At 46.7% G+C, this 25,582-nt stretch overlaps 1 long non-coding RNA gene across 1 annotated transcript; it reads left to right on the top strand.

The window, feature by feature from the left end:
* The first annotated feature begins 17,961 nt into the window (after positions 1–17,961).
* LOC144180626 (uncharacterized) lies at positions 17,962–25,269 on the top strand. The gene is made up of 3 exons (XR_013324480.1): positions 17,962–18,162; positions 18,770–18,856; positions 24,743–25,269. It is a non-coding gene; the product is annotated as an uncharacterized LOC144180626 (long non-coding RNA).
* Positions 25,270–25,582: the final 313 nt, after the last annotated feature.

Genomic DNA, 25,582 nt, shown 5'->3' on the forward strand with positions numbered 1-25,582 from the left:
TGTAGGTACCTTTGAGCAATACATACTTAATTAACCGGCAGCGCATGTGTTCATTTAATTAGGAACGCTCGTTTGGTTAGTTTTAAGTGATAAAAGTGGCAGTGCACCGCCGGGACATGCGGGAGTAAAAGCAAGCACAAAAAATAAAACGGTTCCCCTCAATGTAAAAGCTGTCGGAAGTGCAGAGTAGTGATTCCGCATAATGGGCTGTGCCGCCATTATCCCGTTACTGCTACCACCCCATACAAATCCAATTTCCCGCCTTCTCAGTGCTCGCGCGCCCCTGCCTGAAACTGCTCCAGCGGGAGTTCTGTTCTCTTTGTGCTTTTCTCCCCACACGTGCCGGCGTTGCACTGCCACATTTTGCGCAAGCGCGAGGGTTGGATTAGCATGGATTGAATTAGATTGCATTGGTTTTGATTTGATTTGATTGGACTGGATTTCGATTGGATTTCTATTGGATGATAAGCAGCAGTAGCATGATAATCAGCTAATCCTAGACAACCAGGAAAGCTAAGAATAACCGGCTGAACCTTAGCATGGCCGAGCTGGCATGGCCGAGCTAGGCCACTGCTAAGCGTCAGCGGTTCACGAGTTTCGAGCGCTTAGGACTATATAAACAGCTTTGCTTTCGAAGCCTCTTGGTTACGCCGCCGCGAAGGGATCGTGACAGGCTACACCATAACGCCGTGGCGATATGCTTGGTTCCAGGGAGCAAGGTAGGACGACAAGGCGTGCGCCTAAAGTGCTCTGCACTTAAAATAACAGAACTCACGCTGACGCAGGTTTAGGCAGGGGGTGTGTGAGCAGTTCGAAGGCGGGAAATTCGCATTGCATTGGGGGGTAGTAGTGACCGGATAAAGGGGCTACAGCCCATTATGGGGAATCACTGCTCCGCACTTTCGACATCTTTCACATTGAGTGGAACGGCTTTAATTTTCTCTTCCGCGGCCATTTGTTTTCGGTTTCTACCTTGAAAACCAACCCAACAAGCATCCTTCTCTAAATTAACGCGGGGACTGCCGTTTAAGTACATATATTTTGCCTCAAATTACCTCCAGTTTTATTTGCGCTAACTAACGGGGACATGTATGACCTATGCCAGCGATTCCAAGAGTTTCTAATGGTTCTGCTTATATAAACTTCTTGTTCAATTATTCCCTAACGTTTGGCTTGAAGGCTGAATCTATTCAAAATCGGGTATTTTTCAAAGCCACCGTTTGGGTGCGTGACGCCCCGGGGCTCAGTTTGGGTCCGTTACGCCGCGTTACAGCGTGCGCTAGATATCGTGACCACAGACAAATCATGACAACAATCCGGGCCCAAAGTGCTCGGTCCTAAAAACCCGCAAGGCATCGAAGCAAGCACGCGCAATACACCAAGGGACAGACGGGGACGCAAACTGGCTTAGCCAGTAGTTAACGCCGACGCGACACGAGATAAGTCTCTCGTTGCCCTTCATACACAAAGCAGACTATGCCAAAGAGAAGAAAGTAAACACAGCACTAGCGTGTGCTGCGGATGGTTCTATAGCACATGGTTCTAAAATGGTCGAGGGCTACAAATAAACCCCAAGACGAATACCGTGCCTCTTGTCACTTCGAGGGAAGTCATGCTGCCCTCGCGTTCGAGACAGGCTTAAGTGCGTCAGAACAGTTTCCATTTTTTGTGGCTTCTATTAGTTTGACATTTCTTTTTACACTGTTTCCTACTGGTTCAAATTTTTTCCGCTGTCTTACACGCGGATTACCGCCTAAAACTGGAGTTACTTTACAAAGTTCGAAATCTGTAAAGTGCGCCCGATTACTTTATCGCACAATGGCGCTTCTGTATTGTCTGAGAAGAAAGACTTTAAAGGTTGCATGCAAAGTTTATACTTCGGACGTCTCAACTACTAAGCTGCAATCACACACCGCAGAGTATTTATCCAAATGTTAAAGGCCAACTGCACTCAAAATTTCGACCTCTTGAAAACCCTATTTTCGTATAGTCCGCTTAAAAAGAAGGCAACATGCAAAATACAATAGCTGAAATCCGGACGTGGGCGCCGCAAGCGGCCAGCAAAAATTGGCGATTTTGAAAACGAAACCGAGGAGAGCGCAACCATTGCAGTGACGTTGCAGCCGTCCAGAGAGCGGCCGGACGGTCACCTGCTCGGGAGCAAGCCTGCGCGCAAGCTCTACGCGCGCACGGGGCAGCAAATGCGTGAGGCGTGCGCATCAGAGCTCGACCGGTTCTCCGGCTGCGTGTCTGGTCAGAGGAAGAAGCACCCGTCGGCTGAACGTCACAGGCGCGTCATGGCTGTTTACGCGATCTGCCGGCAGGTGCAGCGTGCTCTGCGGTGGAGCTTTTTTAAACGCTTCCGACTGATTAACGAGGCGTTTCATGGGGCTACCACTTGTGTCCCAGCTGATTTGGTGGTACTTACTACGCATTAAAAATAAATTTGGTCGAGGTGAAATTCGAGTGCAGTCGGCCTTTAAGCCTAACGTTTTCCCACGCGTATACAGTCTTGTTTCCCAGTTAAGTTATAATGCATAAACAGAGAAGCAAATAGGTGGCGCAAAAACCACGTGACCTGAGCCAAGAGAGTATCATTTTCCTTAAAGTAAGCACCCAACGAGCCGAGTGATGTTGCGCACGGCGTGTATACGCACTTTGGAAGCAATCCAGTTTTCGATGTACAAATCGCTTTGAATGCGGTCTCTACGCAGTTTGGAAACAATTCAGGTCTACATGCACTATAAATGGCCAATTTTTTACAAAACGATTTGCGCGGATAATAATCTACCAAATGTATTACGTGACTGCCGGACAAACGGGGCGAATCACTGGTAAGAATCATAAGCAATCTCTGTAAAATATTACCATGACGGCATTTGAGGGCCCGCGTTGGCTCTGTGCACTTGCAGTGTTATCATAATGGGTGTCCGGAAACACAGCTTGATGTCGACTTCTGGCTTATTAGACCTCTTGTAACATTTCCCGCCTCGTTGAAGCAGACCGTCTTGGTCAAGGCCGCAGCAAATTTACAGGTCCGGTGAGAATACGAAATGAGAGGAAAAAACTATAAGAAGTCCTCGCCGCCATGGATGACGAGGATGAGTTTCGTGAACACCAGCACCGGAACAGTATTTGCAAACATGGCTTCTGAGAATACACTGGCGTAAATGGCCACTTTCTCAGCCCGAAAGGTCGTCCCGTAATTTCTGTAGCTCCTTTTTTAGTCCGAGCTCAAAGAATATTTCCAAACGTCTAAACGAGCCCCCCCAGTGCCGTAAAATTGCAAATAACCAAGTTGTAGAGAAAGTTGTTGCCCGGTTCATAATTTCCTGAAACTTTTAACACGAAGCTGCTGACCAAATTTTTACTATATGGTGTCCGGAGTTAATTATACCAAGGTCGTGACGAGCACACGCAACCGGGCGCACGTGACACGTTCCTCGCGACGACGGCACGACAGATAGGAAAACGTAGCAAATGCCGAGCTCTCGTGTGTGACACGAGCTGACCTCGCAGCGTCCCAAGCGCAACTATGTCAAGCCAAGCATACCCCCTTAAGGAGAATGCCATGATTGCGGCGACCACCCGACAGTTAAAAAACAAAAAAAAATTGGGCCCATCTCCCCGCGAGGGGGACTCGAGAAATGCGTCGCACAGGGGGTGGGTGTATTGCGTTAACGTTTAGTGTTTGGGGAGTTGGTGGTAGTGAATGCGTTGTATCAGCAGCTCCTTGTCGTAGTTTGAATGAGTCAAGGATATAAGGCGCGTTCGTAGCCTCCCATTCTGTGTCGAATGCCAGGCGAGTTCACGGCCGAGATACGAACAGTGAAACAGAAGCTAGATGCACTCGAGACTGAGCGCTATCGCGGAGCGATGGTACGGGCAAGGGCCGAAAGAATTATTGCCGATGAAGCGCCGACAAAGAGAGCGCTTGGCACCGAAAAGTGGCATGCGCGTCGAAATCACATTCCTGAAGTTGAATGGCAAGGGGTTGTTACAAGTGATAAATACGAAATAGAAAACTGCTTTCTCCAACACTACAAAAAATTGTTCGCATATAGCCCAGTTGATGTTGAGCGCTTCAAAAACGATTACCTTCATCTTTTGCCCAGACTTAGGGATGAAACAAAAGAACTGTTAGAACTCCCAATTTCAATAGAGGAGGTTACGAATGCAATTAAAGATCTCAACCCTGGAAAGTCACCTGGGCCTGACGGCCTCAGTGCAGCCTTTTACAAGGCCTTAAGAAATGAATTAGCGCCAATTTTGACAGATGTGTATAATGAGGCTTACGATATTAATGTTGTGCCAACGTCTTTTACCGTTTCACACACAGTTCTTATTCCTAAAACCGAGGACCCCGCAATGCTGCGTCAGTCCACATCATATAGGCCAATCAGTTTAACCAATGTTGACTATAAAATATTCATGAAGATACTAGCTAAAAGGCTCCAAACAGTAATGACAGAACTTGTGGGACCACACCAAACGTGTGGTATTAGGGGACGCACAATCTCCACGAATATCCACACAGCCCGTTGTGTGTTGGAATGCTGCGATGCAACAGGAACCAACGTAGCGATGCTTCAACTAGACTTAGAAAAAGCATTCGACAGAGTTCCCCATGAAATATTGCTGTGCATTTTAGACTATGTGAATGTTGGCTCTGTTATTCGGGAAGGTGTGGCCATGACGTACAGGTGTTGCAAGACGCGGTTAATAGTAAATAAGGCTGTGGGAGAAAGCATAGAAGTACAGCGCTCTGTACGCCAGGGATGCCCACTTAGCCCGTTACTTTTTTGTTTATACATTGAATCACTTTGTTTAAGTATTATACGCAGCGACAGCGTACACGGATTTCGGCTGCATGGGGCAGAAGTTAAACTTTTAGCTTATGCGGACGATATTGCTGTTTTTTGTTCAGATGTCGAAAGCATCAATGCGGTAGTGGAAATCGTCAAACGATCCTGTGCGGCGAACGGGAGTGCCGTAAACTGGAAAAAATGCCTGGGGTTCTGGCATGGAAATTGGCCATCAACCCCTAGCATCTTCGCTAACATGAATTGGGTCAGCACACCGGCAAAGTACTTAGGTGTGCCTTTGGAATTTTATAAAGACAGCGATCCGTATTGGAGGAAGGCAGCCGAAGTAATGAAAGAAAGGGCAGAAAAGTGGAAAGGGTGGAGCTTATCAATATTTTCAAGAACGACTGTGTGCAACTTATTTTTTGTAAGCAGACTGTGGTATGTCCTTCAGGTTCTTCACTGTTCCCGAGCAAATGTTCAAAGACTGCATCGTGTATTCGCTGTGTTTATATGGGGGTCAAACTGGGAACGGACAAGCCGGACAAACCTGTTTCGTAGGGTCAGGGACGGAGGTTTGGGACTAGCACACTTGTTTGTACGTCAAATTGTAAACCGTTTCTTGTTTCTCCGCGATGTTAAGGACCCAACGTTAAGAACTATCTGTCAATTGCGCTTGGGTAGAGCGTTACCGGATATTATAGTCACGTCCAATGTTATACCTGGCGGCCTGCATGGTTTTATGAGAGAAGTTGTACTGTCATGCCGTTTCTTGGCTGTTCGATTTTCTTGGGAATACTTGTGTCAAGTAAATAGGAAAAAGTTGTATAAAGACGTGTGTGATGTAGTCCTCCCTGAACCAATGTACCGGTTGATTTATAGAGTAGGTAGGGGTAAAGATGTGCTTAAAAGAGTTAAGCGTATGCAGGTACCCCCTAGCGTAAAGACTTTTTTCTTCAAACTGCATACTGGAACCCTCTCTGTTAAGACGTGGATGGCAGAAAAAGACTTGTTCGTTCCATGGGGAATTGACTGTAACATATGCAAAAAAGCTGAAACTATTGAGCATGTATTCATCGATTGTTGGGATGCTGTGTTCCTGTGGGATGTGCTCCAACGAACTCTGAAAAAGGATCTGCCTGTGGATGCCCAAGGCATACGGTACTTACCTGTTGAAAACGAGGATGGTATGCCTTACGACCTGATCATGCTTGTTGGATTGAGCTCTATTTGGAAAGCAAGAATGGCCGCAAGGTACTCTGACATCGATGCGCGAAGCGCGAGACAGTATTTTAGAGAGGCAATGAGTGAATACGTGGAAAATCAAAAATATGTGTCGAATCCGCCCGAATGTCTTGCAGACATGGAATCGTTGGTACACGTAAGGGACTTTTAAACACATGACGTCAACCAAAGTCAGGTTGACGGCTGTCTGTGAATGAATGTCTGTGTTCTGTATGTGCCAAAGCAGGCAATAAAGAAAAAAAAAAAAAGACTTTGTGGCGCAGTGGTTAGAGCACTATATACATTGCGTTCCGTCCGCAGGGTCGAGGGATCGAAACCAGGCGCCGGATAGTATTTTTTTTATATAGTGTGAATGAGTCAAGGATATGAGGCTCGTTCGTAGCCTCCCATTCTGTGTCGGCTTTGTGGCGCAGTGGGTAGAGCACCATGTACAGTCTTTGTCAAAATTTTGTGGGCCACGGCGACCGTGGCCGGAGCAGGCGCGCGGCCGAGCAGGGGCGCTGCGCATGCCGCTGTCGGCTGGTTGCGTGGCTAAAGAGAGCGAGGGGAACTTCTTCTCTCGCTTTCGTAGTGTGGCCGGCGCGAAAGTACTGCGCAAAGTGCCTGCGCTGAAGCGAAATGCGCTTGCTCTGAGAAACCGGCCCCGCTGCACTTATCGCGCCAGCGCGTAAGGAAGCGCGTAAGTACCCCTCACTCTCTTTAGCCGCGCACTCTCTTTAGCCGCGCTGAAGCGAAATGCGCTTGCTCTGAGAAACCAGCCCCGCTGCACTTATCGCGCCAGCGCGTAAGGAAGCGCGTAAGTGCCCCTCACTCTTTTTAGCCGCGCCACCAGCCGACAGCGGCATGCGGAGCGCCCCTGTCCGGCCGCGCGCCTGCTCCGGCCACGGTTGCCGTGGCCCACAAAATTTTGACAAAGACTGTACATTGCGTTCCGCCCGCAGTGTCGAGGGGTCGAAACCAGGCGCCGGATAGTATTTTTTTATATAGTGTGAATGAGTCAAGGATATAAGGCGCGTTCGTAGCCTCCCATTCTGTGTCGGCTTTGTGGCGCAGTGGGTAGAGCACAATGTACATTGCGTTCCGCCCGCAGGGTCGAGGGATCGAAACGAGGCGCCGGGTAGTATTTTTTTTTATATAGTGTAGGGGGAGGGGTGCGGACAACGACGGTGCGCACTACGACTGCGGACATCAACGCGGGTGACATGGTGAGTTACTGAAATGCTCTGCATTTAAAAAAATTAGAAGCCGTTCCACTCAATGTGAAAGCTGTCGGAAATGCAGAGCAGTGATTCGCCATAGTGGCCTGTACCGCAGTTATGCGCTTACTGCTACCACCCCATGCAATTCAAATTTCCCGCCTTCGCAGTGCTAGCGCGCCCCCTGCCTGAAACTGCGCCAGCGGGAGTTCTGTTCTCTTTGTTCTTTTCTCCCCGCACGTGCCGGCGTTGCACTGCCATCGTAATTGGACCCATCTCCCCGCGAGGGGGACTCGAGTAAAAGCGTCGCATAGGGGGTGGGTGTATTGCGTTACCGTTTAGTGTTTGGGGAATTGGTGGTAGTGAATGCGTTGTATCAGCAGCTTCTTGACGTAGTTTGAATGAGTCAAGGATATAAGGCGCGTTCGTTGCCTCCCATTCTGTGTCGGCTTTGTGGTGCAGTGGGTAGAGCACCATGTACATTGCGTTCCGCCCGCAGGGTCGAGGAATCAAAACCCTGCGCCGGATAGTATTTCTTTATATAGTGGAGGGGGAGGGGTGCGGACAACGACGGTGCGGACTACGACGGACGTCAACGCGGGTGACATCGCGAGTTACTGAAATACTCATGCTGAGAACTCGTTTGTGGATTGCTCGCGGCGCCCACCCCGTGTCCTCGGTGCGCGTATGCCAAGTGAAGCATACCCCCTTAGAGAGATTGGCCAAGATTCCGTCCAGCGCTGGGCAGTTAACAAACCGAAAAAATTCCCCCGCATTTCCCCGAGGGGGAGAATGTGAAAGTGCGAATGCACGGTTGTCGGCCCGCTTGCGGCGCTTGCGCTCGGCCCCCGCAGCCCACCGCCTCGCCGCCTTCTCTTCCATCTCTTCCATCGGGTTTGTAGTATCACGTGTACACCACGCAGTTATCAAGCCGCTATAACGCCGCTGAGTCGCCAACGCACGCCGCTGGCGACGTAGTTTGAATGCGTTAAAGATATAAGGCGCGTCACTAACGCTGATATCACGTCGCGTCCGTGGCTTGGTCGGTAGAGCGTCGCGCTGCGGCCGCAAAGTCCGCGGATCGAAACCTGGAGCCGGATGCTGTTTCTTTATAGAGGAGCACTGCGGACGCCGACGCCGCCGCCGACGCCGGCGGTGGATGGTTTGGGGTCGCTTATAAAGTGCATTCGCACTTAAAAATGTTGAGCACTGTTGTGTACATTGCTAGGGGCGGCCGCCTAGTGTCCCCGGCGAACGTTTATCAAGCAAAGCATGCCCACTCAGGGAGACTGACCAATTTTGGCACACAAAAGCTGCAGTGTTCCCAGAATCGTGCCAACGCCTGCTCGAAAAGATAAACGCAAGTCATAGTGTACGTCCTTCCAAGGTGACGTCCGATAATTATCACTTCCAAAAAGTGGAGGAATTTTACATTTATAGAAAAATAATGGCGTATGGGTCGTTGCCGCAGCGAAGAAGGAAATCGCGCTCAATTTCGGACTTGGACAATTGTGGAATAAAACCTTTACTTCATCATTGCTGCTATAAGTGTGAGCTCCCATCATTTTTTTTTTTGAAGGGGTAAACATTGGACATCACCTTAGAGGGGCGTACGGTATAAGGTATTTTTTTCGTCTCGAGCAAGTGTTGCCACAATTGCGGCGAATGCCGGAGTCTTTCTCCTTCCGAGCAAGTGTTGCCACTATTACTGCGGCGAGCGCTGAAGCTTTTTTTTTTCGCCAGCCGTGTGCCAATTCCCTAAGTAGGGGCGCTTGGCTTGACATCGAGCGCCAGGGACGCTGGGCGGTTGCCGCCAGCCATGCACACACCGAGCGCTTGGCATCGTGTGTTTTTTTTTTACTTCCGGGAGTCGCCGCAATCATGGCCAGTCTCCCTAAGCGGGTAGGCTTGGCTTGGCAAACGTGCGCCTGAGACGCTGGGCGGTCATCGGGATACGGACGGCGGGCGGCTACAATCGGTAGAGCCACGGTGGTGCTTCATAAAAGTGACCAGCGGAATGGACAGATGAGAGCACCACGGTTATGCATCCTCATCTCTTAGGATTGCCCTCAGTGGGTCGAGACAGTGATTCCGCGAACGGTGAGGTGAGTGTCGGAACTTATCACACAACGAAAGAGACAGTACCTCGACAGCATGCGCGAAGTTTCACACGGCCTAGTATGGTGCTTGAAGAACTAACGGCAAAAAGGGACCAAGAAAGGATAATGGCTCGAGAACTGTGCAGTAACACAAAAGCGACATCAGGCTTGAATGTAAATTCCAGTGGTCGGTGTATTAAGTCGAGGAGTTTCATGCGCCAGTTACGAAAAACTGAACTTTCGTTAGGGTGGTTAAATGAGAAAATTGAACCATTTAGAGACATGGACTACTTCAAGCAGGAAGTAAATACCAACATTGAATATGAAGATATGATAATTGACAAATTGAGTGGACTGTACCATCGATTAAAAGACAAGGCTGACACGGAAGAACAGTGCTAGATTATGACGACGTTGAAGGTATCCGCAAACTTCAACGAGTTTTTTACACTGACTAAGACGTACTACGAACCACTCGATGTTGAATAGGATGCTGAAGGAATGCACTCGCCCTCAACTTCGCTCCCATTGCATTTTCTATCACAAGCAAAAGGGGCGACTATGTCACGTTCCCCTGCTACAGTAAACATCCAAACTGAAGATTCCTTGCTCTCAAGTTCACCTAAAGAGTGCCCGGAAATGACCGCAAGTAATATAGTCTGTTCATCAAGCCCGCAGCATCTTCACAAGCCCCACATATGGAAGGTCTCGAGCATGTAAATACAACTGACGGTCCTGTGGAAGTACAACGGAGCGATGGGACACTTGTAGTGGCCGACCACAGATTCTTCATGGGTCCACAGACTGCCATTGCCCATAATGGACGTCGCAAGTTTATTAAAACAGGTCACAACGGGCGTTGTTGGAAGGGTGGCAAGAATAAATCACACATCTACACTCCAATGACCAAAACATTAAGAAATATGCGGAAGGCGCTAAACAACTTGTGTGAGGCCCCTGTGAATACATCTGAACAATTCGCGTCATAGTTCAAGACCGCAGAAGACGGGATGCGAATTGTAAACTGGATACGGCGTCGGTACCTGAACTCACGTCGTCTGCTGAAAAGACGGGCTCTTGCGACAATGCAGCCATCTGACTTCCTTAGCAGATTTGAGAGGAATGGCTTTTATGTATATGGGGTTCGGAGCCTCAGCTGGCTATCATCTGACAGATATACACTCAAAGGACCTTGGGATTCGAATATTCAAGGGTGACTGGTTAATTCCATTTATCTCTGTGGGGCGCGGAAGATGTTACATTTTCTTCATCGGTTGAAAATAAATTGCCCAGAGGAAGATGGGGACGGACCAAGAGAGGGGCGACAGAAAGGAAGAGAAGGAAGAAGGAAGAAGAGCAACTTTTCTACGCCGAGTTTGTAGTATCAAGCAATTCAGTCGGATTTAAATACAGTTTTTGTTTCTGTATGGCGGCTTCGGACTGCTTTCTTCAACACACCCGACCATAAAACTCGAAAGGAGCAGGCCATTCTTGATATTAAACAATGCGTTCCCTTGGAGCCCGCTGCCGGCATTTTCTACCTAACAAGTGAGAGGTATTGCCCGCAAGACTGCTCGCTTCTGGAGAATAATGTATATTTTCGGAGTTCAAATTCTTTTCAGCGCGAACTCGTAAAACTTCGCGAAAACAAAATTCATGCGTGGTGCATCTGCTAACCCATTCGTTTCCTTTTTTCCTTGTCTTCTCTTTTCACGTGTGCTTTACAACGTGGATCGCACTAAGTGCCTCTGAAATATGAGAAAGAATGTTGAAACTAGACGGAAGTTGAAGGAAGGCGAAGGCGAACATCGCGTTTTAATTGCGGCCGCTAAACGATAAGCGGTATTCACGCTCCAGGAGTCAGGAACGTGATATACGTGCGGGAACGCCCTGCTGGCCCCTACATCAAGCGCCTGAGCATCACACGCACCGCATCGCCAGAATGCTCGGACGGTTATCCACATAATGACTCGGGAAGAAATCTCCGACAGAGGAATGCTTTTCATCAGTGCTAACATTTATGATCCAGGTTGGACGGGGAATGCGAATTATTTTTACAATCAAAACCTGGTTCGCTGAAAGTCACCACCACGAAAAAGCAACGTTTCTCAACCAAACGTAAACGAATTATCATGTGCGACGTGTCCAACAATAATTTCTTTTTAGTTTTATAAACCTAGATAATTTAAAACATTTTTCACTTCGAGGCCTCCGTTTGAACATAAAAGCCCTGATGCATTTTTGGCGATGTGGTGTTAGAGTTCCATTGAAGATACGATGCATTAATTTGGGCTTTTCAGAAAGAACTGTTACTTATAAACTCACGAAGAATATCGTAAACAATATAATTTGCAGTCCAAGCTGAAGTTTTCGCCAAACTGTTTCAGTGGCAATATTGCCGAATTCTTTAAGGCATTAAATGCTTTGCATAATTTTTTTCTTCGTCTCATGTAGGTACGTAAATAACATGGCGGACATAAATAGCATGGCGTCCCGCTCAACTCGGTATTGTGTACGTGTAGTAGAGCTCCGTAATTTTTAATGCATCTACAATGAACCAACCGGGGCGTGCTAGCCTCTGCGGCTGGTTGCGACTTGCGTATTCTAAGTCATTATTTTGTATGTTCGTGTAATTTATTATTGTGTTGCTTGTACCTATATAACTACGACTTTTTTGTACTTCTGCCTGTATGATTTTCGTTCCGAACTGATATTTTGAGGAAGCGTCATTGCTGGTGCTAAAGCCTAAAGGTCGAGACCCGCGTCAGGAATTGTATGACTTAAGCCCGTGCTCGAATCATTAGTCATAGTGAACTGTCCCCTGGAAAATGAATATGATACTTGACTGACTTTAGATAGAGGGACCATGCAGCACTTCTCACCGACTATTCGGAATGCATTTTGGTGTAACGATCCCCTCCCCCATCAATTATAAATATACGTTCGGTATCACCGTACAACCGCGGAAAGAAAATCTCGCATAATCGATCCCTCTAAATTTCAGCTTGGACTACGCGATGAAGGCTGCCCGCTGTTTTCCAGACAGACGGGTTCGGCTCATGACGTCCTCTTTGGCAACCTTCGATATATCACAGACCGGCAGGTTTTCACTTTTTTCTCAGCAACGTAGAGCAGTGTATTTCTAGTATGGTGCAAAACAAAGCAGACATTGGGGCCTGCTCCACGCAAGTGCTCAGGCTGTTTGGGAGTTTTTGAAGCATAAACGCTTGTTATGGAGTTGTCTGGTTGAAAGCGAAGTATTGACTGATTTCGCCACTCCGACTCTGCGCGCAGTCAGAACGCACAACAAAAAACGCAAAAACTCCAGCGCATGTTCAGGCTTAGAAGGGGTTGGTGCTCAGCGCCGATGAACGCAGATCATACAGGAAATGCGCGGAATAAAACTCCGGAACTCTGGGAACTCTGAGATGCTTTGCATCACCGCATATTTCCCTTCGGGGAGATGGTGTAATTTTTTTATTCAAGTGGTGGGCTCGAACTAGACATTGCCCCGTTTATTACATTTTCCTATAAATTACTGGTCGCTCAGGTCTCTTAGCGTAGGAGAAACATACAATTTTTTTTCAAAACTTCAGGTTTTGTAGGGTTGTTACAGGTCTCCCTGACGGTCTCCCTGAAATCTTTATAGCGTGTCCCAAACGATGGAAAAACCATTTTCAGCAAAAAATAGCTATTTTTAAGAATATGCTAAGTGGTAACGGCAGGCGTTGCAATATTTGGATTTTTACGTAACTGCCCGCACATTTCTTGTCATTTGTGCTTTACCCGATATTAGGTTTTCTGAGGCTGCATATAAAAAAATTACAAATTACAGTTTCATTCATTCAAACACAAAAAAACTTAATCGCAAGCAGTCTGGTGTGATTTGTATACAAATCCAACATTTCACCCCGAAGCATTTGACGGTAATGGTTGTTATTCAGCAAGTTGATAGATTATATGCCCCCGTAAAACAACCCCGCCCCCTTTCCCTCCCTCTCTGTCATTTCCAGTATTATTCATATGGGTAACGCATCTTACAAATGGCCTATAAGTAAAATGTTGTAAAAAAAGGTTTATAAACATGTTTTCGTAGTGGTTGTCTGTTTCTCGCGACACCTCTGTCGACTGTGCATGCGGAAGTCATCGCGGAGACTTGGGGCTTATGGAACCATGTTTTAACGTATAAGCTACAGTTATCGTTTCGTTTCTGTGTGCCTAACATGCTACAGGTGTTCTCATCTATAAAGCAAGCTCACGCTGTTTTATTACCGAAAAGTGAATATTCACAGCCGGAAAAGTCAGATTGGTTGAAGTTTTTCAGATGGTGCTCATTAAAGTTTCCCGGTTCTGAAAGAAACATACATAACCCCATTATCGGACCAGAAAAGCGTGTTTGTCTGCGCTAACCACATTTATTGCCCTCTTACACAAAGTAAAGAACGATCCTGAACTTCGAAGGCATTCATATCTAACGCGAGTGCTCCTTTGCAAGGTAACCAAGCTTCGAGCGTAGTTTGGCGGTATACAACTTACCCCTTTGTGTCCGAATGTTTCCAGTTCTCGAAATTGTGGGCTGACATTGTTATGCACGAAGAGCGCACACCCCAAAATGGTTCCAGAAAACACGTATTTTTCTAAGCAATAAAGGAGCTGTGGGCAGTTTTATCTACGGTGCCTGAGCTTACAGAAGCTATAGACGTATTCCTACATACATAAACATAGCAACAGCGCCATTTGCCAAGCGTAATTTGAATTAAGAGAATTTGTTCAGCAGAACCCTGCGCTATGCGTATGTCACTAGGCTTAGTGTCGACTTCAAACGACCATAAGGCTACCGCTCATAACCTTATACTATCCGTTATTCTATTTCGACAGGGTCCAACTAAAAATATTCTGAGTAGGCAGTTGCCGTCTCACTGAAGTTCTTCAAAACGTTTTTTTTGTTTGTAGCGAAGTCCTTCTTTTTACGAAAAATAATTAGACGGTTACACTTAAAAATGTCTCTCGAATACGTACTGCGGACAAGTCACTCTACCTTCCTAGGAGATATTCTCTGGCCTTGATGGCAATACTTTGCACCAGTACGCTATGTTCCCTGGCACCCATAAAAATACCGCTGAAAACTTCAAAGGACAGCTCAAAAAATAGCTTGTAAGTACGGAATGCAAATATCTCCAATACAAAGCACATTGCCTTGATTGTCATTTGTTGATGCGTTAGCTATTGGAGCCTAACGCACCATGCGGGAATTAGGGTTTTGTACGCTACCGATACTGTTGTTTAATTAAGGCATGCCATTTTTAGAACCCTACACCCCCAGTGTACTGCGCATCAAAGGCAGCGCCACCGCCTAACCTCCCAATGCAGGACAAAAGCCCGTGGTAGTGTTGTTCCCTTGGTTTCTTTACATAAGCAGTAGTGTCGTTTTCTTATTTGTCCTTATTCGGCCTGAGCCCTCATGCTGCCCAAAGCTCTTATATACCACGGCAGCAACATCTTTGCAGAGTGGGGAGGCTTTTATTCCCTTGTTACCTGGTTCAGGTAATCCTGTCTCCCGGCGCTCTACCAGACGCGACTTTTTCTCGGTAGCTTCTCCCCTCATCTTCCTGATTGATCCAGGCTTTTCTTTTTAAAATAAACATGTCACGTTGTACGTATTCGCTGCTTCTGAAATAATTCATTGATGGTCTGACACGTTTGTTTTTGAAAATGGTAGACATAGCATTTGCCCTTGTCTAGGTTATTTCGAAATGGCCGTGTGTTTACGGAAAGCTTTTGCTAACACTTACCTTGCCTACATGCAGCGATTTCTGCTATATCAGCCTTACTTAATTAAAAACGTTGGCGCTCCACTCAAAGGGAGCGCTTCTACCGTCGGCGCAAAATATGGTAACGAATGGTGAAACCGGAGGATGCAATGTTTATATAAAATTATACCGCTGCAGTGAAAAAATGCATACCCTTCGTATAAAAAACCATTAAACTGATTTTAAAGGACTAGAAGAGTAAAGCTACGCGATTTTGCATTTACTCTGTCCGCTAACTTTTATCTCGCCCAACGATAAACATCTCTATTGGGCCTGTTCCAACACTTTTTTATACCTCCGAACACACCAGACAGTAATCGTTCGTACAGTGTGCAAGAGGCCGACAGTAGAATCAGAGACATCTGAATTTTAGGTGCAGTAAGAGATGCGGCTTATGTGAAGTGTTTCAATCCCGTTGTATTTCTTATACATTCTGAGCTGACTTCAAACCGACCTTTCTAGGATCCCTAACAGAACAAAATAGGGAACGGTGGGCCCCTGTGAAACACTACTATTTTATGCAACAACTATTGAACGATATTTTTTGATAAAGTGAAGCTATGCCGTTTTACGCCAATACGCACTGCAGGAGCGCAAACGTTCCCTTATGGTGACGATGAATGATCTTAGGTTAAGTGAAAGAAAAAAAATGGTTCCCCTGGCCTGAATCGAATGGAAGTCGTTCGCGTTAAGAATCCTTCTCCAAACCGATTGCTCCATTTCCACATGGTCAAAGCGAACGTCGAGCACCAAGTACTGATTCGCGCCGTTCACCCCAAACCCAAACGTTAGGCCTACGGCGGGCACACCCTGGATTTGTGGTGGGTATTCGCGAAAAGTGGTGCGTACCTCGAGAGTAGCACATACTTGCAGTGTGGGATTGGCCAGCAAAGAATCCATGACGATAAGGAAGAGCAGGGCAAATTTTATTTTGAGCCTGGTGTTGTGCGGGTGGTGTGTTAGCCCAGGGAACTGCAAGTAAGTTTCGAGTTCCACCCCCTTCGTCGTTCGAAGGAGGGGTGCATGATTCTGGAAGCCTGTCCCCACCACAAGCCAGCGGCAGAAGTTATGGTCCCAGGCTACTTCACGTCGATTGAAACGTTTCTGAAAGAATAGGCGCCCCTATTTTTTATTTGTATGTTACCGTGGTGTCGATCCGGGTACGTGTGGCGAAGCTATGGCTCCTTTTTCCTTGACGTTGCCACACTGTCCAAAATAAGCACAGTGAAGCACGTAACTAAGACATTATCTTAAACATAAATCATTTTAGGAAGGGTTCTTATATATTTGATTTCATCAAAAGTAGCGGCTTGGAAAGTATGGTGACAGTACAGGACGATCAATATTTTGCAATATTATTCCCGTCTTTTATGTAATTTCGCTTAGGGTGCACAAAACACTTGATTACGATTAGACATGGCACTATGACCAGACAACATAAGCGGATCACATAGCGGGCTAGTCAAATAAGTAGCAGGAATACAAACGCTGAAAATACCTTTCGTGTTTTATCCCAAACATCCACTCTCTCGTGCGCGCCCGCATGAGCGCACGCATACACACACACACACACACACACACACGCGCGCAAACACACACACGCAAACATGCACGCACACACACACACGCGCGCACACACACAAACTTACGCACACACACACATGCGCGAACGCACACCCACACACACACAACACACACGTGCACACGCATACGCACACAACACACACACACTAAACTTTTTTACGCCCTTTTGGCCAAAAAAGGTGTAAAATAATTGAAAAAAGGGTGTTGGGAGGCCCTCACACCCTTTTTCTTGAATCTCCACACCCTTTTTCGTAGCTCTCCACCCTTTTTGCGTGAAAAAAAGGGTGTTGACCAACCTCAACACCCTGTTTTTAGGAAGGGTGTTGAAAGGGTGTGGGAAAGGTGTTCAGCTCTTCATTGATTGAGGCCATGCATGCAATATAATTTCAAAAAGACATCCCATTGCACCATCCTCCCAACCTCGTCAGAAATGTTCAAAAGAAAAAAAAAAGCTGCCAAATTCAATAAAAAGCATCGGCAGCACCGACGTTGAAACAGGAAAAAATATCAGCCCTTGCTTGTTACGACTTCGACAGAATAACACTCCCCCTCCCACTTTTTGTTTTCTACAGCCTTGCACGGAGCACAGCACAGCCTTGAACTGTGACATCTGTATCATCATTCCGTCGTTCCCTGTTCTTCTCCTGCCCCACCAGCACAATCATAGCCCTCTCTGACAACAGTCATTCTCGTCACTCAGTGGAGTTATAACGTACTAGCAATCACGATTTTATTCCATTCTTATTGTTAGCGACCGTAAATATTGTGTAAAAATGCAATAAACAGACCACATAGTTTCTCCTGCAGAAACAACGTTGGAGAACAAGGCAGATATCAAAAGAAAACAAAAGTTGGGGAGGTAGGGGCATGAAATCGGGCGCTAAATAAACAGACGCCAAATAATAATACGATTACTTACACTAGAACACTGCCAAATTTCATTGCGCAGTGTTATCTTACTATCTGCTGCTTTTTTTAACGTTCAAATCGAGCGCCAAAAGCTTCAGTTCGCGTTTTGTGTTTGTAAACTTTAAATATCTAAGCTTCTTTATTATAATACACACAATAAATAATAAACCTAAAGATTATGTTATATTCAGTAAAAGAGGCAATTATTTATTGTTGTCGTTTTAATTTGTTTACGCAACTCCCTGCCAACGGCCGATTCCCTGAGTACGGCGCGCGGCGGCGTGGCCGGATTCCGGAACAGATACCCCGTGACCCGTCTGATGTGTTTACAGTGCTGTGCGGTTAAACAAGCGCAGTTATTATGATTAATTGGGCACCTCGTCGTCTTCGGTTGTGTCTGTCGTGTTCGACTTCGCGATGGAGTATTTGAGAACAACTTTGCCACCTGAAGACGGCTAATTTCGTTGGCGCTTGCCTCTGAACGTCGCTCGCTCTTCTGCGTCGGCTCCTCTCGGTAAGCTGTCTCGTCACATTTGCCGCCTTTCTTGTCACTGGATGTCGTTTGTAGCTGTCATCGCCGCTTTCAGGATTCGTTAACAGGAGCACGCGTGTGTGAATTGTTTAACTGAACTGGCGAGGTTGAACCTAGAGGGCTCGTCTCTAGAAAGGCGATGTGCGAAAGATTGTGGTGCTTGCATTGAGCGCTAAACGCACTGGCGCTCAGTAACGCCGTGGCGCTCAGTAACTCAGTAACGTTTCCCATTCCGCAGCACTATATTGAACAGCTTCAGAGTTCACCACTGCGAACCACGTCTTACGCGTAGTTTATCAGAACACGGGCGGCTACTCCTCTAAACTGTGCTGCGCAGCGTTTTCGGCTTCGTTGATCACCGCAGTCGTTTGTGCCGTGTTGGGAATTGCGAGGGAGAATCGTTTGCGAGCGAATGTGCGCGCCTCGCAAGCTTCGTTGCGTTTGCGGCGAGCCACCTCCCCATGTGTACGGTGCCGCGGTACGCGGGCAGTGATTTTGGCTGAATGTTGTGTTGCCCGAGACGTAACATTCGTGCACCTAATCATTTCCATTCTTGCATGTGTGGTAATCATGTGTCATCCCGTTTTAGACCTCTGGACGGTCTGAGCGCATCACGTCCCTCCATTCAACCGGACAAGAGCCACAAGCATTGTCAACAGTGTTTGGCCGCCAGAACGTAAGTTTTCAAACACAGTTTTGGTAGCACAGTGGGCTATCATACTTGAATATTGTTCGATCACTTGTATGTACAAGTTCTCTCCCCCGTAACAATTATTGGTGTTTCATGCATAACCTAACATGTAGGCGCTCAATGGCAACCTTTATTGTTAATTTCGGAAAACTCAAAGTTTCACCCAAAATCATAATGTGGGCGTAGCAGTTAATCACCATGTATACGAACTTCCTGGTGTTAGTCATGTTTACGGTGAAGCCATATTTCTTAGGTGGTGACACAAAAATGTTATTACCTTTGTAGTTTAGTCTTCGATAAAGCCTTACCAGTTCTGTTTTCAGCTATTTTTTGGGTGTTTATCATGTGAATTGACAGTCCTTGCAGTCCACTTTTTCAAATAGTTATGTAACTGCCTGTACCATTTAAACACGCCTGATTGGAGTTCTGAAGGCTGCGATTTACGCACGCTAGTGCTGTACCGCCAATAAACAAACATCCTTCCACAAAGAAAAAGATTTGAAAAATGTAAAGTATCCGCAGCATTATTCTTAACTGGAACATGCTAATTGTTAGGCCTGGGGCTTTTCCTGAAAGCACTGTGGATGTTATGAGAGAGGAAAACCACTCAAACACATCTGCCAAGGCCGTTGCTGCTCCAAGATGCGTGCAAGCATTGAGTCTTCTGAGCAATACATTACACCCTTTTTTTTAAACAACCGACGTGCATGCTGAACGTACTCCTGATTGGGCATGTGCCAGGCGCGTAGCCAGGAATTTTTTTCGGGGGGGAGTGGGTGGAGGGGGGCCGAGGTCGACCAAAAGATGGGACGGGGAAATATGTAGGCAAGGCATCTTGCGCGTTGTTTTGGAAACGAAGCTTGAAATAACTGACTTTAACATGCGATTTGTGTATGCTCAATGCTAACTGTAAAGCCCACCTTAAGGAGCTTAGATGGTGATGATCATGATGATCACCGAAATTGCCGTTCGCTGGTCTGTGGGCACACCACGGGCGATTCATTCGTCCGCAGAGCAGGTGGTTAGGCGGACCCACGCTCGTGAGCGTGATCATGAGTGCGCTCGTGAGTGACGCGCGGTCCCTGAAGTTCGTCGGGCGGAAGTGCAGGCCAACACTGGGTGTTTACTATCAAGATTCTCGTGTTTTAGATTTTCTTTTAGAAAAGGGACTATTAAGTTTTCTTGTCAGCTATGAAGTACAGTCGAGCACGATTTGAAGGTTATCGCGCCAGCATCGAGCGGCCAAGCGGGCCACCAGCCCATGGTTTCGTTTCGGAACCATGAAAATCGAGATTTCGCACTCTTTGCTCCCTTGTTGGCTGTTCCATGATACAACAATGGCCCGCACGACTGACTTGCCACCCTTTGGGTTTCAAGCTGTACATTCGTTGTTATCAAGCACAGACTTGGACTTGGTTGCCCTTTATGTACGCCGACGATAACGAAACTTGCATGGAATATTTGGTAAAGCTGGTGTTCTTTCTGCTTCGTTTGAAAGAGTAGCTTTCCCGCGACAACCTTCGAATCGCAGTGGACTGTACATGCGGCGCATTCGTATATTATGGCGGTGAAGCTAGCAAACGTGCGTCTTCGTCCTTAAAGGAGCCATGAAGAGAAAACACAAGTTTGGTTCATTCGAAAGATTGCCTCGTTAGAACCATAACGACACCACTTATAACGCAAACTTCGCTCAAATAAGCTACATAATTAGGAAAAACGGGAATGGTCATGCGACCCACCAGCTCATTTCCCGCAACAGAACCTATGCCGTCACATGGGCTAAGCTCTGCGATTGGCGGAGGCCGGCAAAAGCAAACGCATGTTAGGCAGGGCTTACAGTTTGCATAGCGAGCTAAATGCCCGTGAAACATACTGCACATTCTTTTTATGACAAAGAACGGTGGAGTAAACGGTTGAAGTTCCGAACGAACACGCAAGCGTGTGCGCCAATGCGTACGAAACAACCGCCTGGCCGAGCTCGACATCTCGCCGTCGCGCAGACGAATTTTCGGGTTCGAGGCGCTCTGACCATGGAGGAAAAATGCCGTAAACACCGCGCATTGACGCTCGTATCTTTCTGGTCGAAGCAGAGAGCTCGCGCGAACGGCTTTCCATACACGACACCGGCCAACTGGCATAAGCGATACTGCTACTGAAGTTGAACTATTATTAACCGTAATAAAAATACGGCGCATACGTACCAGTCTGTATTCGTCCGTGGCGACGGCGCTGACGAGGCAGCTGCGCCGACGGCAGGGCGTTCGTCTGTTGTGGCTATCGCGGAATGGTCGCTTTTCCGTCCACCGCGTATCCCACAACTCTTGCCGCTCGTGCACTTAGAAGCGTTGAGCGTTCAAGTGGTGTGAGGTTGTTAAATGCAAGCCCGAGCTCCTCGGCGAGAGTTTTGTTCTCCGGATCAGGCGATTCCATGACTAGGGCTGCGGGTGCACTAGGTTTTACTAGCATTTTTAAAATAGCCGCCGTCTCGGTCGACTCCCGCGTGTGGGTGCTATATGGAGTCGACATACTAAGTATCTGTTTCATGGACCGGCCCGTGTGACACCATTGCTCACGTCACCAAATGTGCAATTTTAGCGGGAGATTTAAAATTTTGGCTTAAATTGCCTTATTTCTCAGTGAATAAAGCATTATTTGCTTCCGGGAAAGCGCTTGGGGTACTATGAAACAGCTAATCTTTCGAATAAAACAAACTTTTGTTTTCTCTTCATGGCTCCTTTAAAGGAGCCATGAAGAGAAAACACAAGTTTGGTTCATTCGAAAGATTGCCTCGTTAGAACCATAACGACACCACTTATAACGCAAACTTCGCTCAAATAAGCTACATAATTAGGAAAAAAAGGAAATCATCACGCGACCCACCAGCTTATTTTCCGCAACAAACCTATGATGTCACTCGAGAATGCTCTGCGATTTGCGGAGGCCGGCATAAGCAAACGCATGTTAGGCAGGGCTTACAGTTTGCATAGCGAGCTAAATGCCCGTGAAACATACTGCACATTCTTTTTATGACAAAGAACGGTGGAGTAAATGGTTGAAGTTCCGAACGAACACGCAAGCGTGTATGCCAATGCGTACGAAACTACCGCCAGCCGAACTCGACATCTCGCCGTCGCCACCATCGCGCAGACGAATTTTCGGGTTCAAGGCTCTTCGGGGCCAACGAACCGTCCCAGCACGCACAGCCGTGACCTTGCTTGGTATCGTAATCCCTTCACAGGAGGTTGGCCGTCATATCGCCAACCAGGAAAGGTAAAAATAAAAACAAGGGGAGTAAGGAACACAGAGCAGCAACGAGATAGTGCCACTCGTCGCACAGGTTTCGGTATGGAGGTCGTGTTGGCTTGCTGCTGTCGTTACGAGCTCGTTTACAGTTTACAACCACTGAAAACTTCAGTTTGTTCGAGCACTTTACAATGAAATTTCATTGCTCTGTTTTGAAATGCCCATGTAGTACGGGCAAATCGTCGAGGGAGTGCGACATCCCCGCCGGTGAGATCTCCTTTCATGTGCTGCCCAACGACGAATCTTGGAGAAGCAAGTGGCTATGTTTTGTGAACTTTGCAAACGGATGAGAAAGAGAGCTAAAGGAAGTACGAGTGTGCTCGCTTCATTTCCGAGGAAGTGATTACGGCAGGGACCCGGACATGCTGGCGCTCGTCGCCGACTTCGTCAAATCGCCGCCAAAGCGCTCTGACCTTGGGGAAAAAAATTGCCGTACACACCGCGCGTTGACGCTCAAATCTTTCTGGTCGGAGCAGAGAGCTCGAGCGAACGGCTTTCCATACACGACACCGGCCAACTGGCATAAGCGATACTGCTACTAAAATTGAAAATACGGCACATACGTACCAGTCTGTATTCATCCGTCGCGACGGGGCTGACGAGGCAGCGGTGCCGACGGCTGGGCGTTCGTCGGTTGTGGCTATCGCGGAATGGTCGCTTTCCCGTCCACCGCGTATCCCACAACTCTTGCCGCTCGTCCACTTAGAAGCATTGAGCGTTCAAGTGGTGTAAGGTTGTTAAATGCAAGCCCGAGCTCCTCGGCGAGAGTTTTGTTCTCCGGATCAGGCGATTCCATGACTAGGGCTGCGGGTGCACTAGGTTTTACTAGTATTTTTAAAATGGTCGCCTTCTCGGTCGACTCCCGCGTGTGGGTGCTATATGGAGTCTGCATACTAAGTATATGTTTCATGGACCGGCTCGTATGACGCCATTGTTCACATGACTAAATGTGCAATTTTAGCGGGAGATTTAAAATTTTGGCTTAAATTGCCTTATTTCTCAGTGAATAAAGCATCATTTGCTTCCGGAAAAGCGCTTGGGGTACTATGAAACACCTAATATTTCGAATAAAATAAACTTTTGTTTTCTCTTCATGGCTCCTTTAAGTAATCGCCTTTTGTTATTTTTTGTGCTAGTAACGTGAGTAGTGAACTTGCGCTAAGCGGAACACCTTATTGCACTGCTGTTGAATGTTGAGCTTGTTGCACGTTTCTTATTAAATTTCGTTATTTCTATCTGTTAAATTGAAACAGACATGGCTTCAGTAAAATTCCGGTAAGCAAATACAGAATGCTGATTCTAAAGGGAGGTCAAGGAAACAGTGGAATAGTGCCAAAAAAACAAAGCTCCGCAATAAGGAGAATTGTGTAGTTTTCTTGATGTGGAGGAAATACAAGATGGGCAGAGCAATGCTTTTTATGCAGCAGAAATTATGGAACTGCAATAGTCAATGAAATGCGATGTCGGTAGAAAAATAAACATATCAAGGATTGATAGTTGACTGAACAAAATACAGCGACATGCTCTGTCATGTGATTATACTTTGTATCAGTGTAAAGACAAGGAATGACACGCTCCCGACCACATGTAAGCCTATATGAGGCTTTTCCTGCTGTTTTGCCATTCCCCGGCCATGCTGTTCCGCCAGTGAAACAGTGGGGCTGTTTCGATCGGCTCGCGGCAGGTTCCCGGTGCTTGTCGGTGTATCCGGCGCGAAATGCAGCCGGGCTGTATATATTGACAGGTACAGCATCTGGAGCGGGCGCATGGATCAGACGTTGACATTGCCCTTGTCAGCTTTATATGAGCAAGAATGTCCTTAAAACTGCAGGTTCCGCGCCTGCAGGTGACTTTAGGCGGTTTTTCAGGCTGCTTAAACTGCACCCCAGCCTTGGCATAAAACATTATGGGAGGGGCACCGCCCCCCCCCCCTCCCCTTACCCTACCTTCGGCTACTCCCTTGGCGTGTGCTTATTCTTTCTTGCATCCACCACATTCGGGTCGTCACGTTGATTTGGGAATGCTGGAATCCAGCATATGCTGGCAAGATACGAGAGCTTGAACACAACCCACTTGCCCGCAATGAGTTTTCGAAGATCTCCACCACCTGAAGGTACTGAAGTGAGATGTAAGCATTGCCTGAAAACCATACCAGATGAGGGTACCAACTCATAATTATGTATCTTTCTCGCCCATTTACGTGTTTTGAACGAAAAAAGTGCCATTTAAAGGTGACACGTCGTTCTCTGCCGATTTGTGATGCCTGATTAAGTTTGTGGGCATTAATTTAGCAGCTTGCTCACATGTCTAACGTGTATGTGTGCTTGTTAGGAGTGAAGTAGGTAAAAATTGAAAGGTTTGATTGTAGTTGTGCATAGATTACCTACATTGTTTTCATTCCTAGAAAAGAAAAATTGAGGTAACCCTGCCAATTGTTCGGCATTGCTGCATTTTATTATGCTTGTATGATTCGTAGAACCTGCAGGAGTTCAGCTGCTTGTTAAAGGAGAAATAAACAGTGGTACAAAAAGAAGAGCATCTACTAAATAAAAATCTTCACAATCGGAGGATGCCAACGGTCCACCTACCAACTTGCGTCCTGCATTGTTTCTGCTGGCTGGAGCGGCGCATGGAGCATTTTTCAGCTTCTCGAAGTTTGTGATCAAGCGCTGCCCCAAGTGAAGGATGCCGCAGAGGGATCTTCTGTTTTAATTTTAATGCCACAATTTCATGTGCTGAGCACTTACTCGTATGGCATTTTAAATATTCATCATCCCAGAGGGTATGTTACCTTCGTCTTGGGTGGAATGTGGCTGCAATCAGGTTATTTGTGACAGAAACAAGTGAACCATGTGGTGAGAGTCATTGAGGCCTTGTTGATTGCGCATGCTTCTGAAATAACATTTTCATTCAGCTGAATACTTTCTAAATATTACAATTTGTGAACAAAATATAATAAAAGTCATGATTAGTTGTAATACAGTGCAGGAAAGAAATGCCAGCATATGTTTTAAGAGCCTCTGATATTTCAGGTCATTGGCTGGTGAGCAATAAAACAGAACTGAAAATTGTTTAAAGTGAAATCAATTATTTGTTCTCACTAGTGCATGACCCGTAGTAAAAGCTATCGGGTCTCCCAATTTCAAATGAGACAGGAAATGCCAAAAAAATAAGGAAATAAACGAGACAGCTTGCTACAATAAACCACTTCAAAGAATTGCTCAATGTCTATAAAGTGGTGATTCAGGCGGGTTAGTTCGGTGTTGATGAAATACAAGCAGGCACTCGCCTGGTCAAAAACAAATAAACAAATAAAGACGTTTTGGGGCCCCTACTGGTCCCTTGATCACAATGAAAGGGGGGTGAAAGGTAGCGATTATTTATAGGTTCGGTGTCGCAGAGTGCGCA

The sequence above is a fragment of the Haemaphysalis longicornis genome, unplaced genomic scaffold, assembly GCF_048455015.1.
Source record: "Haemaphysalis longicornis isolate Haplotype H1 unplaced genomic scaffold, Haemaphysalis longicornis Haplotype H1 scaffold_4, whole genome shotgun sequence".
In the NCBI taxonomy this organism is placed as follows: Eukaryota; Metazoa; Arthropoda; class Arachnida; order Ixodida; family Ixodidae; genus Haemaphysalis; species Haemaphysalis longicornis.